This window comes from Lepus europaeus, chromosome 4, assembly GCF_033115175.1.
Source record: "Lepus europaeus isolate LE1 chromosome 4, mLepTim1.pri, whole genome shotgun sequence".
In the NCBI taxonomy this organism is placed as follows: domain Eukaryota; kingdom Metazoa; phylum Chordata; class Mammalia; order Lagomorpha; family Leporidae; genus Lepus; species Lepus europaeus.
In genome coordinates this window covers 19,227,556-19,247,008 of record NC_084830.1, presented here as the reverse complement: position 1 = coordinate 19,247,008, position 19,453 = coordinate 19,227,556, and the positions used below count along the sequence as shown (strand labels likewise).

At 45.5% G+C, this 19,453-nt stretch overlaps 1 protein-coding gene across 5 annotated transcripts in view; it reads left to right on the top strand.

The window, feature by feature from the left end:
- Window positions 1–19,453, top strand: part of NTAQ1 (N-terminal glutamine amidase 1) — a 147,419-nt gene that overhangs the window by 60,982 nt on the left and 66,984 nt on the right. The window lies entirely within an intron of this gene.

Sequence of the window (19,453 nt, the reverse complement as noted above, 5' to 3'; positions counted from 1 at the left end):
ATGCCACAGTGCCAGCCCCAACCAGCCCCTATTTTTAAAAATTATTTATTTTAAAGGCAGAGAGAGAGAGAGATTGAGATTGAGATTTCTTTCATCTGATAGTTTACTTCCCAAATGCCCACAACATCTAGGGCTTGGTTAGATCAAGTCAGGAGTCCAAAACTTAATCTGGGTCTCCCACATGGGTGGCAGGGACCCAACCACTTGAGCCATCCTCTGCTGCCTCCTAGGATATACATTAGCAGGAAGCTAGAATCAAAAGAGGAGCTGGAACACAAACCCAGGCATTCCAATATGAGATGTGGGCATCCCAAGTGGCATCTCGATCGCTGTACCAACTACTTGCCTCTCAATGCACATTTCTGAATTGACATTCCATGGAATGCTGCATTGGGAGGTGTTAATGCAGGGGGTTCTGTGGCCCAGCAAGTTTGGGAAACTTGGCACCATGGATCCCCACCTTTGTGTAACATGGCCCATGGATTATTGGAGGAGTTTTTAAAGACGTGTTTTTTGGAAAAAATTACCTATTGAAAACAAAATACCCATCAGACCACTTTGCGAGGCAGAAGATTTAAGATTAATATTTTCTGTTGCACAGATCTGTTCAGAGCTAAAAGCTGTGCAATAACCTGAAATATGTCAAGTGAGTGTGACCAAGAAGCTGCCAGGGGCTGGCATTGTAGCACAGCAGCTGAAGCCACTTCCTGTGCCCTCGCATCCCAAATCTGGGTGCCCCAGATCATTCCTGCCTCTGCTTCTGATCCTGCTTCCTGCTAATGCGCCAGAGAGGTAGCAGATGATGGCCCAAGTACTTGAGCCCCTGCCACCATGTGGGAGACCAGGATGGAATTCCTGGCTCTTGGTTTGGACCTGATCCAGCTCCAGCAGTTGTGGGCATTTGAAGAGTGAACCGGTGGATGGGAGATCTCTCTGTCTTTCCCTCTCTCTCTGTCACTCTGCCTTTCAAATAAATAAGTAAGCGAAGAAAGACAAAGAAAGAGAAGAGCTGCTATAAGGTGTGCCTTCAAGTGACTTTTAAACCTGGGGTGTGGGGTGTGGATTACACCAGCTTTATCAAGGGACAACTATATTCCTCAGGGAAAGAACGTTCCCTATTCCTGCCATTGAAATATGGCTTCCCTGGACTTAATGGAAAAACTAACAACGAAGACAAAAACTCTTTTTTCAAAGTAGTCATTTGGTGGACAAAGGTGGAAACCTCCAATCTTTCCTCCACCACAGTCTTTCACATTTAAACCTTCTATTTTTAACCTGATGGTGGGATTCTGGCTAATGCTTATGAGATCTGTGTCTAGACAGTTGAGAAAAACAGGAAATGAGTTACATTGTCATAGCTTAAGGGAATTTAACCGTCTGCCTTCCAGCTCCAAGCTGTGCCTGCTTTAAGAAAACATTCTGTTTCTCCTGAGAATTTCGGAGCATTTAAGGAACTATAATAATCCCAGACCTCCTCAGGGAGCGGAGAGAGCTATTTTGGTGGGACGGGAAATGAGAACATGAATTTACTGTGCTTGGACCACGAAATGGACGCAGGCATTTGAGGAAGACGCTTGCTCTTCTCTTTGGCGTTCTACGTGTGTGCCCACAGAGGCTGTGGACTCAGACCTGGAGACTCATTCTCTGTCCAGCCGTACTCAGAGTTTGCTGCTGCACAACGTGAAACGCTCCCGGAAGAGCCGGTTGTGAAGAGGTGGCTGACGCTGGTGGAGCCCTTTCCTTACAGGCACTGAGCTAAGCTCCTCATTTCATGCACTGTCGCATTTAACCCTCAGAACGATCTCGACAGGTGGTTACTACTATTGCTCCCATTGTACACATGAAGAAATGCAAGCACAGGGAAGTTTGAGCTTTACAAAACTAGTTTAACTGATGTTTGAATGCAAATCAATGATTCTAGAACCTGTGTTCTTAGTTGGTATGCTATACCATTGTAGGGCTATTGTGCCAATTAAATGTCATGATATACGTAGCCAACTTATCACAGTCCCTGGTCCATAATAAGTATCATACTGGGTCTGAGCTTTAAGAAAAATAATCCTGTTCTTCACTATCAAGTTAGGTGATGCTTCTCTACTAAGTTTTTTTTTTTTTTAAAGATTTATTTATTTATTTGAAAGGCAAGAGAGTTACAGAGAGGCAGAGGCACAGAGAGACAGAGAGAGAGGTCTTCTATCTGCTGGTTCACTCCCCAAATGGCTGCAACAGCTGGAGCTGGGTCGGTCAGAAGCCAGGAGTCAGGAGCTTCTTCTGGGTCTCCCATGTGGGAGCAGGGACCCAAGGACTTGGGCCATCTTCTATTGCTTTCCCAGGCCATAGCAGAGAGCTAGATCAGAAGTGGAGCAGCTGGGACTTTTTAGCAGCTTTACTTGCTATGCCACTGCACAGGCCCCAGGTGATGCTTCAAATCCTCCTGATGTATGCTGCCCGGTGCTTTGTGCTGCTAAGTACCTACTGAACTCAGTCAGTGGTGGTGGTGTGGACATGAACTTCATGCAGTTCTTATGTGCAGCGTGGCACAGGGGCTGCAGATACACTGGTGGTGACAGGTGGTCGGGTTAGAGTTTGTAAGCAAGTACAAGGAAGTTGCCCATCCTGGCGGGTCTGTAATATTGGCCTTATTAGCCACTGCTTTTTGAATTCTGAGAAGGGACAACATAACAATAGGGTATAACACATATTACACTAAGAGGCTGCTATAGCAGGCCCTCTCAAAGGCTGTACAGATATATTAGGTAATTCCTATCTTTTTTTTTTTTTAATTTTTGACAGGCAGAGTGGACAGTGAGAGAGGAAGAGACAGAGAGAAAGGTCTTCCTATAATTCCTATCTTTTTGTTTATGGAACTTACAGAGTAGTAGGGGATGCGTTAAAAAGTAAAAAGGTGAAACCATCACAAAATGGGACACGTGCCGCCAAGGAGTTAAGATACAGCTGAACGGAGATGGCCCAGGGGGCGGTGCAGATCCTGCTCTGCAAGAGGGAGGAAAGGAAGGCTTCGTTGAGCAGGTGACTCTTTTTCCCCCAGAAACCTTTTATTTAAGGAATACAGAGTTCATGCATTTCATAAGTACAACTTGAGGCACACAGTAATTCTTCCCACCGTACCTGCCCTACCACCCCTCTTCCTCCTCCCTTACCTATCCCCATTCTTATTTTTTACTAAGATCTATTTTCAATGAACTTTATACACATACGATTAGCTCTATACTAAGTGAAGAGTTCAACAAATAGTATGAAAAAAGCTGTTCATCAGCCGAGGGCTGTTCAAAGTCATTGCATCTCTAAGTGTCATTCCCACTTGTACAGATTACATTTTAGGTGCTCCATTAGTTATCACAGATCAAGGAGAAGATATGGTATTTGTCCTCTTGGGACTGGCTTATTTCACTAAGTATAATATTTTCTAGTTTCTTCCATTTTGTTCCAAACAGCAGGATTTCTTTTTTTTTTTTTTTTTTTAATTTTTGACAGGCAGAGTGGACAGTGAGAGAGAGACAGAGAGAAAGGTCTTCCTTTGCCGTTGGTTCACCCTCCAATGGCCGCTGCGGTAGGCGCGCTGCGGCCGGCGCACCGCGCTGATCCGATGGCAGGAGCCAGGTGCTTCTCCTGGTCTCCCATGGGGTGCAGAGCCCAAACACTTGGGCCATCCTCCACTGCACTCCCTGGCCACAGCAGAGAGCTGGCCTGGAAGAGGGGCAACCGGGACAGGATCGGTGCCCCAACCGGGACTAGAACCCGGTGTGCCGGCGCCGCAAGGCGGAGGATTAGCCTAGTGAGCCACGGCGCCGGCCCAAACAGCAGGATTTCATTTTTTTAAACTGCAGTGTAGTATTCCATGGTGTAAATGTCCCATAATTTCTTTATCCAGTCTTCAATTGACAAGCATTTAGGTTGATTTCATGTCTTAGCTATTGTGAATTGAGCTGTAATAAACATGGTGGTACAGATAACTCATGTGCTGATTTCATTTCCTTTGGGTAAATTCCCAGCAGTGGGATGGCTGGGTCATATATGGCAGGTCTGTATTCAGGTTCCTGAGGTATCTCCATACTGTATTCCACAGTGGCTCTACCAGGTTACGCTCCCACCAACAGTTCATTAGGGTACCTTTTTCCCCACATCCTCACCAACATTTTTTGTTTGTTGATTTTGGTATGAAAGCCATTATAATTGGGGTGAGGTGAAACCTCATTGTGGTTTTGATTTGCATTTCTCTGATGGCTACTGATCCTGAGCATTTTTCCATATGCTTGTTGGCCATTTGGATTTCCTCTTTTGAAAAATACCTGTTTTTTTGCCCATTTCTTAACTGGGTTGTTTTGTTGTTGTTGAGTTTCTTGATCTCTTTATATATTCTGATAAACAATCCTTTTTTAGTTGCATAGTTTGCAAATAATTTCTCTCATTCTGTTTGTTGGTTGGCTCTTCACTTTCCTGACTATTTCTTTTTCTGTACAGAAACTTCTCAATTTGATATAATCCTATTTGTCAATTTTGGCTTTAATTACCTGTGCTTCTGGGGTCTTTTCAAAAACTCTTTGCCTATGCCAATGTCTTGCAGGGTTTCCCCAGTGTTCTCTAATAATTTGATGGTATCGGGTCATAGATTTAGGTCTTTAATCCATTTTGAGTGGATTTTTGTGTAAAGTGTGAGGCAAGGGTCTTGCTTCCTACTTTTGCATGTGGAGATCCGGTTTTCCTGGGACCATTTGTTAAAGAGACTGTCCTTGTTCCAGGGGTTGATTTTAGCTTTTTTTTTGGTCAAAGATAAATTGATTGTGAATGTGTGAGTTGATTTCTGGCATTTCTATTCTGTTCAATTGGTCTATCCATCTGTTTTTGTACCAGTACCAGGCTGTATTGATGATAATTGCCCTGTAGTATGTCTTGAAATCTGGTATTGTGATGCCTCTGGCTTTGTTTTTGTTGTGTAAGATTGCTTTAGCTATTTGGGATCTCCTGTGTTTCCATATGAATTTCAGCATAATTTTTTCTGTATATGAGAAGAATACCCTTGGTATTTTGATTGATATTGCATTGAATCTGTAAATTGCTTTTGGTAGTATGGGCATTTCAATGATATTGAGTCTTGCAATCCAGGAACATGGAAGATTTTTCCATTTTTGGTGTCTTCTTCTATATCTTTCTTTCTTTTTTAGAGATTTATTTATTTATTCATTTGAAAGAGTTACAGAGAGGCAGAGAGAGAGAGAGAGAGAGAGAGAGAGAGAGGTTTTCCCTCTGATGATTCACTCTCCAGATGGCCGCAATAGCTGGAGCTGCACTGAACCAAAGCCAGGAGCCAGGAGCTTCTTCTAGGTCTCCCACAAGAGTGCAGGGGCCCAAGCACGTGGGCCATCTTCTACTGCTTTCCCAGGCCACAGCAGAGAGCTGGATAGGAAGTGGAGTAGCTGGATTTGAACTGGCAACCATATGGGATGCCAGCACTGAAGGCGGTGGCTTTACCCACTATGCCACAGTGACGGCCCTCTATATCTTTCTTTAATGTTTTGTAATTCTTATCATAGAGAGCTTTGATATCTTTGGTTAAATTTAATCCAAGGTCTTTGATTTTTTTTGTAGTTATTGTGAATGGGATTGATCTTAGAAATTCTTTCTCAGCTGTGGCATTGTCTGTGTAAACAAAGGCTATTGATTTTTGTGTTTTTATTTTATATCCTGCCATTTTACCAAACTCTTCTATGAGTTCCAATGTCTTTTAGAGAAATCTTTTGGATCCCCTATGTATAGAATCATGTCATCTGCAAATAGGGGTAGTTTGACTTCCTCCTTCCCAGTTTGTATCCTTTTGATTTCTTTTTCTTGCCTAATGGCTCTGGCTAAAACTTCCAGGACTGTGTTGAATAGCAATGGTGAGAATGGGCATCCTTGTCTTGTTCCAGATCTCAGTGGGAATGCTTCCAACTTTTCCCCCTTCAATAGGATGCTGGCCGTGGGTTTGTCATAAATTGCCTTGATTGTGTTGAGGAGTATTTCTTCTATACCCAATTTGCCTTTCATCATGAAAGGGTGTTTTATTTTATCAAATGCTTTCTCTGCATCTGTTGAAATAATCATATGGTTTTTCTTCAGTTTGTTAATGTGATGTATCACATTGATTGATTTGCAAATGTCGAACCATCTCTGTGTACCTGGGATAAATCCCACTTGGTCTGGGTGAATGATCTTTCTGAAGTGTTGTTGGATTTGATTGTCTAGGATTCTATTGAGGATTTTTGCATCTTATGTTTATCAGGGGAATTGATCTGTAGTTCTGTCTCTCTGTTGTATCTTTTTCAGGTTTAGGAATTAAGGTGATGCTAGCTTCATAGAAAGAATTTGGGAGGATTCCCTTCGTTTCAGTTGTTTTGAATTGCTTGAGAAGAATCGGAGTTGGTTCTTCTTTAAATGGTAGAATTCAGCCTGCTCCTGGGCTTTTCTTTGTTTTCCAGGGTCTTTATTATTGATTCAGTTTCTGTCTTGGTTATGGGTCTGTGTAGGTTTTCTATGTCTTCATGCTTAAATTTAGGTAGATTATATGTGTCCAGGAATCTATCCATTCCTAATTTGTTGGCATACAGCTCTTTGTATTAATTTCTGATGATTCTTTTTATTTCTGTGGTATCTGTTGTTACATTTCCTTTTTCATCTCTAATCTTATTGATTTGGGTCTTCTCTCTCTCTCTCTCTCTCTCTCTCTCTCTCTCTTTTTTTTGGTTAGTTGGATGTGTCAATTTTGCTTATTTTTCAAAAAACAAACTGTCCTTTTAGCTTATCTTTTGTGTTTTTTGATTTAATTTTGTTTCTTCTCTAATTTTAATTTTTCTTTTCTCCTATTAGTTTTAGGTTTGGTTTGCTGTTGTTTTTCTCGGTCCTTGAGATGCATTGATAGTTCATTTATTTGGTGCCTTTCTAATTTCTTGATGTAGGCACCAATTGCTGTAAACTTTCCTTTTAATACTGCTTTTGCTGTATCCCATAAGTTTTGATATATCGGATTGTTGTCTTCATTCATTCCAGAAATTTTTTTATTTCTCCAGTGACCTACTGTTCATTCAGGGGCATGTTGTTAAGTCTTCATGTGTTTATATGTTCTAGAGATTCTTGAGTTGTTGATTTCCAGCATCATTCCATTGTGTTCAGAGAAGATGCATGGTATGATTTTGATTTTTTTGAATTTGTTGAGACTTGTTTTATGGTCTAGCCTATGTTCTAGAGAAATTTCCATGCACTGGTGAGAATAATGTGTATTCTGCATCTGTAGGATGGAAAGCTCTGTGGATATCCATTAGGTCCATTTGGTCTATAGTGTTGATTAACTGTTGTTTACTTGATGATTTTCTGCATGGTTGATCTGTCCATTCCTGAAAGTGGAGTATTGAATTTTTTTAAATTTTTATTTATTTTTTTGACAGGCAGAGTGGATAGTGAGAGAGAGAGAGACAGACAGAAAGGTCTTCCTTTTGCCGTTGGTTCACCCTCCAATGGCCGCTGCGGCCGGCACATCGCGCTGATCCGAAGCCAGGAGCCAGGTGCTTCTCCTGGTCTCCCATGCGGGTGCAGGGCCCAAGGACTTGGGCCATCCTCCACTGCCTTCCCGGGCCACAGCAGAGAGCTGGCCTGGAAGAGGGGCAACCGGGATAGAATCCGGCGCCCCGACCGGGACTAGAACCCGGTGTGCCGGCGCCGCAAGGCGGAGGATTAGCCTGTTAAGCCGCGGCGCCGGCCGAAAGTGGAGTATTGAAATCCTCAGTTACTATTGAATTAGAATCTATGTCTCCTTTTAAAGCCACTAACACTTCTTTAAAATAGCCCAGTGCCCTGTAATTAGGTGCATATATGTTTATAATAGTCACATCTTCCTGTTGAATTAATCCCTTAATGATTACATAGTACCCTTCTTTGTCTCTTTTAACAGTTTTTGTTGTTGTTGTTGTTAAAGTCTATTTTGTCTGAAATTAGGATAGCTACACCAGATCTTTTTTGGTTTCTGTTAACATCAAATATCTTTTTCTATCACGTCACTTTCAGTCCACATGTATCTTTGTTGGTGAGATACGTTTCTTGTAGGCAGAAAATAGATGGGTTTTGTTTTTTAATCCATTCAGCCAGTCTATATCTTTTAACTGGGGAGTTGAGACCATTCACCTTCAAGGTACTATTGATAATAGTAATGACTTGGCCCTGCCATTTTCCCATAAATATTCCTGTTGTTTACTTTGGATTTCCTTTTTGCTTTTACTGGGAGATCTTCTGCCTTCAGCTTCTTTCATAGTGATGACCGTGTTTCTGTGTTTCTGTGTGTAGCACATCCTTAAGCATCTTTTGTAAGGCTGGACAAGTGGTGACAAATTCTTTCAATTTCTGTTTTATGGAAGGTCTTTATTTTACCTTCCTTCATAAATGAGAGCTTTGCAGGATACATTATTCTTGGTTCACAGTTTTTTTCTCTTAAAACTTGAAATAGGGGTCGGTGCTTTGGTGTAGCGGGTAAAGTCACCACCTGCAGTGTTGGCATCCTGTGTGGGCGCTGGTTTGAGACCTGGCTCCTCCAATTTCAATCCAGCTCTCTGCTATGGCCTGGAAAAGCAGTAGATAGATGGCCAAAGTGCTTGGGCCCCTGCATCTGTGTGGGAGACCCAGAAGAAGCTCCTGGCTCCTTGCTTTGGATCAGTCCAGCTCTGGACATTGCAGGCATTTGGGGAGTGAAACAGTGGGAGACCTCTCTCTCTATCTCTCTCTGCCTCTGCCTCTCTGTAACTCTGCCTTTCAAATGAATAAATAAATCTTTAAAAAAAGGACTTGGAATATATCTCACCATTTTATCCTAGCCTGTAGTGTTTCTGATGAAAAATCAGCTGTGAGTCTAATTGGAGATCCTCTGAAGGTAACCTGATGTTTCTCTCATGCATATATTATGCATATATTAGAATCTTTTCTTTATACTTTACTGTGGAGAATTTGACTACAATGTGTCATGATGAAGATCTTTTCTGGTCATATCTGTTAGGAGTTCTGTGTGCTTCCTGTACTTGGACTTACCTTTCTTCCTTCAAATTAGGGAAGTTTTCTGTATTTATTTCACTAAAAAGGCCTTCTTATCCATTCTCTCTTTCCATGCCTTCAGGAACACCTAAGAGCCATATGTTGGGTCATTTGATAGTATCCCATAGATCTCCAACACTTTAGTTTTCTAATTTTTTTTTCTAGCTGTCTGTTAAATTTTCAGAGATTTCTCTTCTAACTCAGATATTCTTTTTCTGCCTCACTGCATTTGTTGTTAAGGATTTCCACTGCATTTTAAAATTTATTTTATCGAATTCTTCATTTCCAATGTTTCATTTTGATTTCTCTTTAAAATCTCAATTTCGTGGGAAAAATTTCTATTCGTGTCATGTATGGATTTCTTTAGTTCATGGATTTGCTTCTGGTTACTTCTAAGTAATCCTGGGATCAATTTTATGAATTCTGTTTCCAGTACTTCTTCAGTCTTTTCATCTTCACGTTCTAGTATTGAAGTGTTGTCTTCCTTTGGGGGTGTCACGTGTCTTCCTTATTTTTGTTTCTTGAATTGCTGCATTTATTTTTCTCCATTTGTGAAGATACTTGTTTTTTTTTTCTCCCCCTGTGATGGCTTTTATCTTTGGACTATTCCTCTGTGGCTTCCTCTGTGGCTTAGTGGAGCATCTGCTCTTTCAGTGAATACCCAGAGGGATGTGCTGGGTATGGCCAGGGAGTTCTGTTCAGTGCTCCTGGGTGAGGGGAGTGTCCAAGGTGACACCCAAGTTGGACATGGTAAGTCTCTCTCTCTCTCTCTCTCTCTCTCTCAGTAGGGAGGTTTGTTCTGCTCTATCAGCATAGTCTCAAACACATCTCCTCTTCTCAAAGGAGACCAATGCTTGGGCACTAGCCCCAGTGGGTACAGTTTTCATCCACACCACTGCAAGAACCACACAAAGGATCTGTGCAGTCCTCAGTGTGAACATGGATCTTAGAGCCATGACCCTTACCAGGGAATCAGGGAGCCCCAAGCATGTGAAACCACCCAAAGTCCCAGCCACACCATGCACCCTCCCATGCAGCCACGGTGTTTTCACAGTCCAGGCACACAGGGCTCCCAGTCTTGAGCCCCCAACCCTCTGTGAGTTCTCCCAGCTAGACTCAGACATCTTCTCTCAACTGAGTGTGGACATGAGCTGGCCGGTGTAGCTGTTACATGTGTCCAAAATGGCGCCTGCCCATCCTCGGCTAGTTACAGGACGCTGGTGCTGGGTGGCTGGGGAGAGAGAAACATGCTCCTTTTTTCCCCTTCTAGGTTGGCAAGTGTGCTGGCCCCCACAGGGCTCCAAGCTGGACTTCTCACAGCTTTATTTCCAGTGGCTTGGGCTGCTGCAGTCTGGTCTCACTTCACTCCAAAGCTGGTGCTGAGGCTCTTGGCTGCTGGGGTCATGAATTGTGCGTGTCCACACCCTTCATGCCAGTCCACAGTGTCCCTCTAATTTGTGTGGAGTTTCCTTTGCTGTTTTCCCCCTAACTCTTTCCTGAGATTGCACTCTCTTCACTTTTTTTAAGCTATCTTTCCCTAGACTAGAGCAGTAAGCTCCCTCCCTATTCTGCCATCTTGGAAAACTCCCATCCAGTGATATTTAAGATCTGAAGATGAGAAGGAACCTAGGAAGAGGGAACAACATATATGAGGACTCTGAGATGGGAAGGAACTTGACAAGTTCAGGGACCTGAGAGAGGGTGGGTATGTTTGGAGTATAAAGGAACATGATAAGGCCAGGAAGCTAGACCATATCAGTTCACATGGGCCTTCTTGGCTTTTGATAAGAAATTGGCTTTTATTCTAAGATTAATGGAAACCCTCAAAAGGGCCATAAATAGGTGAGTACTTAAATCTTATTTGCTGCTGTGTGGACAGGATGACTAGGCTATTAGGGGACCTTGTGCAAAAAATGTTGGTGGCTTGGACCAAGCAACAGGCATGGAGATAAAGAAGTGAGTAGGGGTTGGCACTGTGCTGTCGCGGGTTAACGCCACCGCCTGCAGTGCCAGCATCCCATATGGGCGCTGGTTCAAGTCCTGGGTGCTTCATTTCCAACCAGCTCACTGCTATGGCCTGGGAAAACAGTGGAAGATGACCCACGTCCTTGGGCCCCTGCATTGGTGTGGGAGACCCAGAGGAAGCTTCTGGTTCCTTGCTTCATATAGGTGCAGCTCCAGCTGTTGTGGCCATCTGGGGAGTGAACCAGTGAATGAAAAATCTCTGTCTCCATCTCTGTCTCTCTCTGCCTCTGCCTCTTTGTAACTCTGCCATTCAAATAAAATAATTAAATCTTAAAAAAAGAAGTGAGTAGATTTGAGGACTGACAAGCCTTGATCCACAGGATTGGATGTGGAGGGTAAGGGAAAGAGAAGTTAAGGCTGACTCTTGGGTTTCAATTTGGGTAAATACAATCTCATTTTTGGGTATTTACAATCTCATGGACATTATAGTAAAAAAATGCAAAAATATTATTATATCACATTTTATTGGTTTCTTCTCCAGTAACAGATTGCCCCCAATTCTCTGTGGTTCACACAACAAAGTCTTATTTTCCATTTGTGTTATTGTGTGTCTGTGTGGATCCCCTGTGGCTTTTCCAGTTGGGATCCAGGTTGCGCCTCCCTGGGACCTCTCCATTCATGGCAGATGGAGCAGTGTCACAGAGGAAACATGTACCACCTCTTAAGCCATCTGCTTGGGGTGGCACTGTTATTCCGGCTGTGTTACATTGGGAGGAGAGAGTCACACGTCCAAGCCCGATGTCACATTATGGGATTCATCACCAGGACAGTGGCTTATTATGCTCTTATGTTAGAAACTGAAAGGAAGCAGCATTATATGCCAAGGATTTTTTTTCTACCCAACCTAAGGATTGAGAGATGGTATGCAGAATTTGGGAATGACTTTTCTCAAATTGAGGAAAATAGTTGTTTTTTTTTTTTAGTACTTTTTAAAAAAGATTTATTTATTTGAAAGGTAGAGTTACAGAGAGATCTTCCATCCGCTGGTTCACTCCCCAAATGACCATAACGGCTGGAGATGGGCCGATTCAAAGCTAGGAACCAGGAGCTTCTTCAGGGTCTCCCACGTGGGTACAGGGGCCCAAGCACTTGGGTCATCTTCTACTGCTTTCCAGGTGTATTAGCAGGGAGCTGGGTTAGAAGTGGAGCAGCTGGAGGTACCCACACAGGATGCTGGCACTACAGGTGGCAGCTTTCCCCACTATACCACAGTGCCAGCCCCCCCAAATAGTTTTTTCTAGGGGAGGGCTGATGCCTCTGCCGGTGGTGCCGGCATCCCATATGGGCATCAGTTCATGTCCTGGCTGCTTCACTTCCAATCCAGCTCGCTGCTAATGGCCTGAAAAGGCAATGGAAGATGGCCTATGTGCTTGGCCCCTGCACCCACATGGAAGACCCAGAAGAAACTCCTGCCTCCTGGCTTCAAATTGGCTGAGCTCCGGCCAAAACTTCTCTTTCTGTAACTCTCCCTCTCAAATAAATAAATAAATAAATATTTCTTAAAAAGATTTATTTATTTATTTGAAAGGCAGAGTTACAGAGAGGCAGAGGCACAGAGAAACAGAGAGAGAGGTCTTCCTTCCACTGGTTCACTCCCCAGTTGGCCTCAATGGCCAGAGCTGTGCTGATCTGAAGCCAGGAGCTGGGAGCTTTTTCCTGGTCTCCCAATGGGTTCAGGGACCCAAGGACTTGGGCCATCTTCCACTGCTTTCCCAGGGCACAGCAGAGGGCTGGATTAGAAGTGGAGCAGCCGGGACTAGAACTGGAATGCCGGCACTGTAGGCAGCAGCTTTACCCAAAACACCACAGTGCTGGACCATAAATAAATCTTTTTTTTTTTTTTAAAGAAAATAGTTTTTAAAAAATTATTTTTAACATATTATAAGTTTATAAGTGGTTATTATCCAGAATCACAAAAAGGGGGTACATGTGAGAGGTCCTCTGTCTCCCTCTGCACTACCATCAGCCAGTTACCCTCCTGTGTGCAACCCGAGGTGAATGGGGTCATGGAAGCTTGTGAGGGAGGACATCCGGAGGAGGAAGGCGTAGTTCCTATTGTCAGGCCTTTCCAAGAGGGCCTGTTATTGCAAGCAGAGAAGCTGTGATCGTTGAAAGACTACCGTAAGTTCAAGAACGGATTCTTACCAAAGAAACCTCATTTATTATTTTTATTATGTTATATTTACTTTGAGAGGAGGAGGCCTTCGATGAAGTATTTCTTGATTTCTTATTTATTTTTATTTGAAAGGCAGAGAGAGAGAGAGAGAGAGAGAAGTGCAAAGGAAGAGATACATACCCTCCAGCTGCTTATTCACTGCCCAAATACCCTTAATAACCAGGGATGGGCCAGACTGAAGTTAGGGACCTGGGATTCAATCCAGGTCTCCCACACGGGTGGAGGGCCCCAAGTAGTGGAGCCATCACCTGTTGCTTTCCTGGGTGGGCATTAGCAGGAGCTGGGTTTGTAAGCAGAGCTAGGATTCAAACCCAGGCACCCTGGTATGGGATGTGGGCATCCCAAGCAGTGTCTTAACCCCTGTGCCAAATCCCTGCCCCCTTTTGGGTTTCAGTGTAGCAGATGGTAAAGGCCCTCATGATAAGAGGTGGGCAAGATGAGAGGTATGGCCGCCAAACAGAGCCAGGTGTTTCCAAGGCTCTGGAGGCGCTCTTGGCCCAGGTGCCAATTCCAGGTGGAAGACTTGCAGGTGGAGGTTGTCCCTTGGCCTCAGTCACCCTCTTCAGTACGCTCTATTGGCAACTTCTGTTAAGACACACAGCATGCTTCTTCAGATCCAAAGTATTAAGGGAAAATACAGATAAGACATCTAAAAATCTCAAGAGATATTAAGGATTGATTAAATATCATTGTGGTGGGGCTGGCGCTGTGGTGCAGTGGGTTAAATCCCTGGCCTGAAATGCTGGCACCCCATATGGACGCCAGTTCTAGTCCTGGCTGCTCCTCTTCCAATCCAGCTCTCTGCAGTGGCCTGGGAAAGCAGTAGAAAATGGCTCAGGTCCTTGGGCCCCTGCACCCATGTGGGAGACCCGTAAGAAGCTCCTGGCTCCTGGCTTCTGATCGGTGCAGTTCCAGCCATTGCGGCCAATTGGGGAGTGAACCAGTGGATGGAAGACCTCTCTCTCTCTGTCTCTACCTCTTTCTGTAACTCTTTCTTTCAAATAAATAAAATAATGAAAAAAAGTAATTGTGCTAAAAAAGGGAAGTCATATCTAGGCTGAAAAAAGTTTCAACATGGCAGAGAGCTAGAACTGTCTGGCTTTTGGTTGACGTAGAGGGTAATGTGGGTCAGCAGCAGGTCATTACTGCCCCCTGTAATTAATTCCAGCTTAATGCATACATTAAAGTCTTGTATACCAACGTATGTGACATGTCCAGGGGAGGAGTGCCCTGTGTCTGTGCTGTGCAGGCCACATCTGGGACCTGTGTTCCGACGTTCTAGAACTTTCAGAGGCAGGCAACAGGACAGGCTCAGATATGATTGTGGACTCTCAGAGGAACAGCCTACACATGAGGAAGGGCTGAAGTGTGCAAGAGAATCAGGCGAATGTTGTGTGGCTCCTAGGGTCAGAGCTGGGCCCGCGAGTAGACCTCATGGGAAGGGAGGCTTGTGCACAGCCCCGAGAACAGCTTCCTTCCAGAGCTGCTGTGAGCAGCGAGCGCCTCATCACTGGAAATCAGTACTGCTGGGATCAAAGCAGAGCCCGGATGAACAGCTATTAGAGGTGGTGGAGAGAAAAGAGTCTTCCCTCAGGGGAGACGGCGGCTCCTCCATGGCCTGGTGCACGTGCACCTGTCATGTAAGCTTCATTCAGCTGGTCTCACACTGTCCTTACATCCTGGGTCACACTCACATCCAGTTGCGTCACCCAGATGTCACCTAGGGCTTGACTTCCCTGGCAGACCTCATTCTGCTTGACCTGAACTCCCAGCCCTGTGAGAGCCTCGAGACGCCCCTCCCCACCCCCCATTGCCCCTTGCTCAGACCTCTGAAGTCTCTGCCCCCCTCCCCACCAAGCCAATCTGGATGAGAAGCCAGCGAGAAAGGCCTGCGTTTGTTCAGAGCGGATGGGAGGGTCAGGGGGTTTGTGGGACTGGGGCACAGTCGAGGCTGGGATTGCAGAACAGATGCTGGTCTTGGGTAGTCTCTGGGTCAGGATCCTGGTAGGAAACAGCTGTCATACCCCAGTGGGGTAATTTGAGGAAGGTTTAATAAATGGAGCATTTACAGAGGTGTGGGCAGGGTTGGAGGGGCAACAAAGGACAATGCAGGATAATGAGGCCCCTGGTCATGGGGACCCTGGCAGGCAGCACAGTGATCCCCAAAGGTCTCTGTGTCCTAACCATGGGGCCCGTGGATATGCTAATGCACATAGCAAGGGGGACCTTTAAGGAATGGCTAAGGATTTTAATTTTTAAACATCTTTTTTTTCGTTCTACAAATGTTTTATAATTTAAAAAATGATACACAGAGATCTTCCATCTGCTGGTTCACTCCCCAAATGCCCACAACAGCTGGGGCTGGGCCGGGCCAAAACTGGGAGCCTAAAACACCACACAGATCTCCCACATGGGTGGCAGGGACCCAATTTATTGGGCCATCATCCCTGCCTTCCAAGGTACTCATTAGCAGACAGCTAGAAACGGGAGTAGAGCCGTGACTCGAACTCAGGAGCTCCAAAATGGGATGCAAGTGTCCCGAGCAGTGTCCTAATCGCTGTGCCAAGTGCCCACCTCATGCACAGTTATGATGAGCATGTAGCAATTATATATATTTATGGGGTACAGTGTGATATTTCAAGACACTGGTGGTTAGCGTTTCTATCTCCAGTCATTTCTTTATGTCTGGAGCTTTCACACTAAGACTCTGCTAATTCTTCATAAACTATTTAGCAGGTTATGTGACCTCCAGTCACCTTGCCATGCTGGGCAACAGTAGAACAGATCCATGTAAGGATCTAGAGAGGGAGAGGGTACCCTGGACCGTCCAGGTGGGCTCCGTGTATTCACAAATGCACACAGGAGGGAGGCAGGACAGTCAGAGACTGAAGAGGGATTGTGAGGCAGAAGCAGAGATCAGAGTGAGGCGGGCCTTGAGCCAAGGCATGCTGGTGGGTGCTGGAAATGGGAAAGGCACTCCTCCAGGGGCTCCAGAACCCACTGAGCCCTGCCAATCCGTTTTAGACTTTTGTAGAACTGTGCAATGATGACAGGGCATTGGTTTAAGGCAACGCATTGGTGTAACTTGTTATAGCAGGAGCAGCAAATCAATGCAGGGAGCTTTCGTAGCTTTAACCCAAAGAGAGCAGCAAGGGGAGGAGGGAAGGCGTGGCCAGAATCCAGGGACATGCCTGGTGGGTTCCAGGGCCAGCCCTGTGGCATGGCGGGGAGGAGTCAGCAAGAATAATCTGCTCTCACAAAAAAAAAAAAAAAAAAGCCGGCGCTGTGGCTCAATAGGCTAATCCTCCACCTTGCAGCGCCGGCACACCGGGTTCTAGTCCTGGTCGGGGTGCCGGATTCTGTCCCGGTTGCCCCTCTTCCAGGCCAGCTCTCTGCTATGGCCCGGGAGTGCAGTGGAGGATGGCCCAAGTGCATGGGCCCTGCACCCGCATGGGAGACCAGGATAAGCACCTGGATCCTGCCTTTGGATCAGTGCGGCTGCACCAACGGCAAAGGAAGACCTTTCTCTCTGTCTCTCTTTCTCTCACTGTCCACTCTGCCTGTTTAAAAAAAAAAAAAAAGAATAATCTGCTCTCACTGATCTTCCCATGTCCCTCTCACTTTCCAGAACTAACCGGAAGCTTCAGACAAGGCCCATAAATGCCATTCTGTGTGTTAGCCCCCAGCCTCTCCTGCTGACCCCTCCAGGTTGTAAAGAGGATGCATGGGGCAGGGAGTGGGTCAGAGGCAGAGGAAGGGTTGACTTGGCCGGTGGTCTTGGCAGACTTTGCAGGTGGTGGTGGGGCTGGGCCTTGCAGGGTGTTCATCGACATGGACAGGGAAGGGCGTTCTGGACAGTGTGAAGTGTGAACAGCAATGCAGCAGGGGTACCACGTCGGTGAGCAGTTTAGGGAACTATACCTAGTTCAGTGTGGCTGGAACTGAGCATGCAAATGGCTCTTGATGAGGCTTTGGGAGAGGCAGGGGCCTGCTTATCGCTGGATCTGCTGCTGTGCTAGACCAGAGTTAATGGGAAGCCACAGGTGATTAAAAAAAAAAAACATTTATTTATTTATTTGAAAGAGTTACAAAGAGGAGAGAGAGAGAGTGCTCTTCCATCCACTGGTCAACTCCCCAAGTGGCAAACACGGCCGAGGCTGGGCCACACTGAAACCAGGAGCCAGCAGCTTCTTCCAGGTCTCCCACGTGAGTGCAGGGGCCCAAGCACTTCAGCCATTCTCTGCTGCTTTCCCAGGCACATTAACAGGGAACTGGATGGGAAATGGAGCAGCCAGGAGTTGAACCAGCACCCATAGGAGCTGCTGGTGCTGGGCCGTGGCTTTAACCCGCTATGCCACTGTGCCAGCCCCCTTAAATGACTTTAAAATTTATCATAAAAATGACAAAAGTAAACTCTTGCCAGATTTTCTTTCTGCTTCTTTCCCAAGGGTATAAGCAGGGAGCTGGACTGGGAGTGGAGTAGCTGGGACTCAAACCAGTGCCCACATGGGATGCCGGCATTGCAGGTGGTGGCTTAACCTGCCATGCCACAATGCTGGCCTGCCTAACTTTTGAATAACGGAGTCACTTTATGGTTACAGACTCCCTTTGATTGCTCTCTGGGGACACCCAAATCCTCCCTTCTCCCAAATGTGGTGGGTATTGTTCATGGTCTGGGGCATCTTCACTGATATAATACAAATTTTATGATGTAATTTCTTATTCAAAAGATTAATTTATTGAAAGGGAGAGATACAGAGAGAGGGAGAGACAGAAATCTTCCATCTGCGGGTTCACTCCTCAGATGGCTGCAACAGCTGGGGCGGAGCCAGGCTGACGCCAGAAGCCAGGAACTCCATCCCGGTCTTCCATATGGGTGGCAGGGGCTCCAGTGCTCGGGCCATTCTCCACTGACTTCCCAGGTGCATTAGAAGAGAGCTGGATGGGAAGTAAAGCAGCCGGGACTCAAGCTTTTGCTCATATGTGATGTGGGCATCTCAGGCAGTGGCTTAACCCACTGCACAATGCCAGCTCCATGATATAATTTTCAAGTCTACCAAATATAGAGAAAACAGTAAGAGGATATCTATTTACCTGTCACCCAGATTCAGTATGGATCTGTTGAATGATTATGAGCAGGGGAGAGAGATGATTAGGCACTGGCTCTAGAAAGACCTTTAGGGAAACAAACTGGATGGATTGGAGGGGCAATGTAAGGTGGGGAGACAGGGTTTGCGCCTCTTGCAAACTTCTTGGCAAGCCACGTGTGTGTGCTGTCTTGTCAGGGGCAAGCAGTGGAGAAGAGAGCAGGGGGCAGGTCTGGGAGAGGTTTCAGGTAGAATTAACCATAGCTGGTGTGTCTCAACCTTCAGTGTGTGTTTCATGGAGTCTAAAATGCTATGGATTATAAAACACAATCGGAAGTGAAAGAAAATGAAAAGATCGTTCATCTTGGAATTGATGGAATACTGTGGAATGAAAAGCTACGACTGCCAACCCTGGACATAGCTCATAACATATGAGCTCATAATATGTGAACCCTGGACCTAATTCTTATTGAATGAAAGAGAAGTGAGATTTTGGTGTCTGGAATCCTGCACAGCATGGGTTGTAGGAACGTCTTTTTTATGCTTCTCAAGTTGCGCTCTTGCTGTTCGTGATTAAAGAACGTATGTTGCAAGATCCGAACGTTTGGGAACTTCACGGGAGCCTCTCGGTTTAACAAAATGCTGCCCAGGCATGCTGATGTCATTTATGAGGCCATGGTCATGTCCAGGTTGGGGCCCACCAGATTGGGTTTATTTAATTAGAAGAGATGTTTTGAGTGGCAATGCTAGGGGATCTGGCCTACTGCTTTCCATTCCAGGGGCTTTCCTGGGCTTCCAGAGAGAGCTTGGATTTCACAGGCAGATGGAGCTATTATCCATGTTTTTTTTTTTTTTTTTTCTGCCCAGTGACAGGCTATAAGCCTGGAATTACAGGGAACAAACATCCCTTGTTTGGGAGCAGGGTAGTTAGACGCTGGGCAGGCATAGGTTGCCCAGGCCCCATGTTAGGACCTGAAATCCCCCTTGGGGGGGGGGGCATCCAGATCAAGGCAGCCACCCAGCAGAGGGACAGAACTCGGTGCTCTGCAGCCAAGCTGGCGGCAGGGCTGGAGGACCTGGGTGGCAGAGGAGGCCC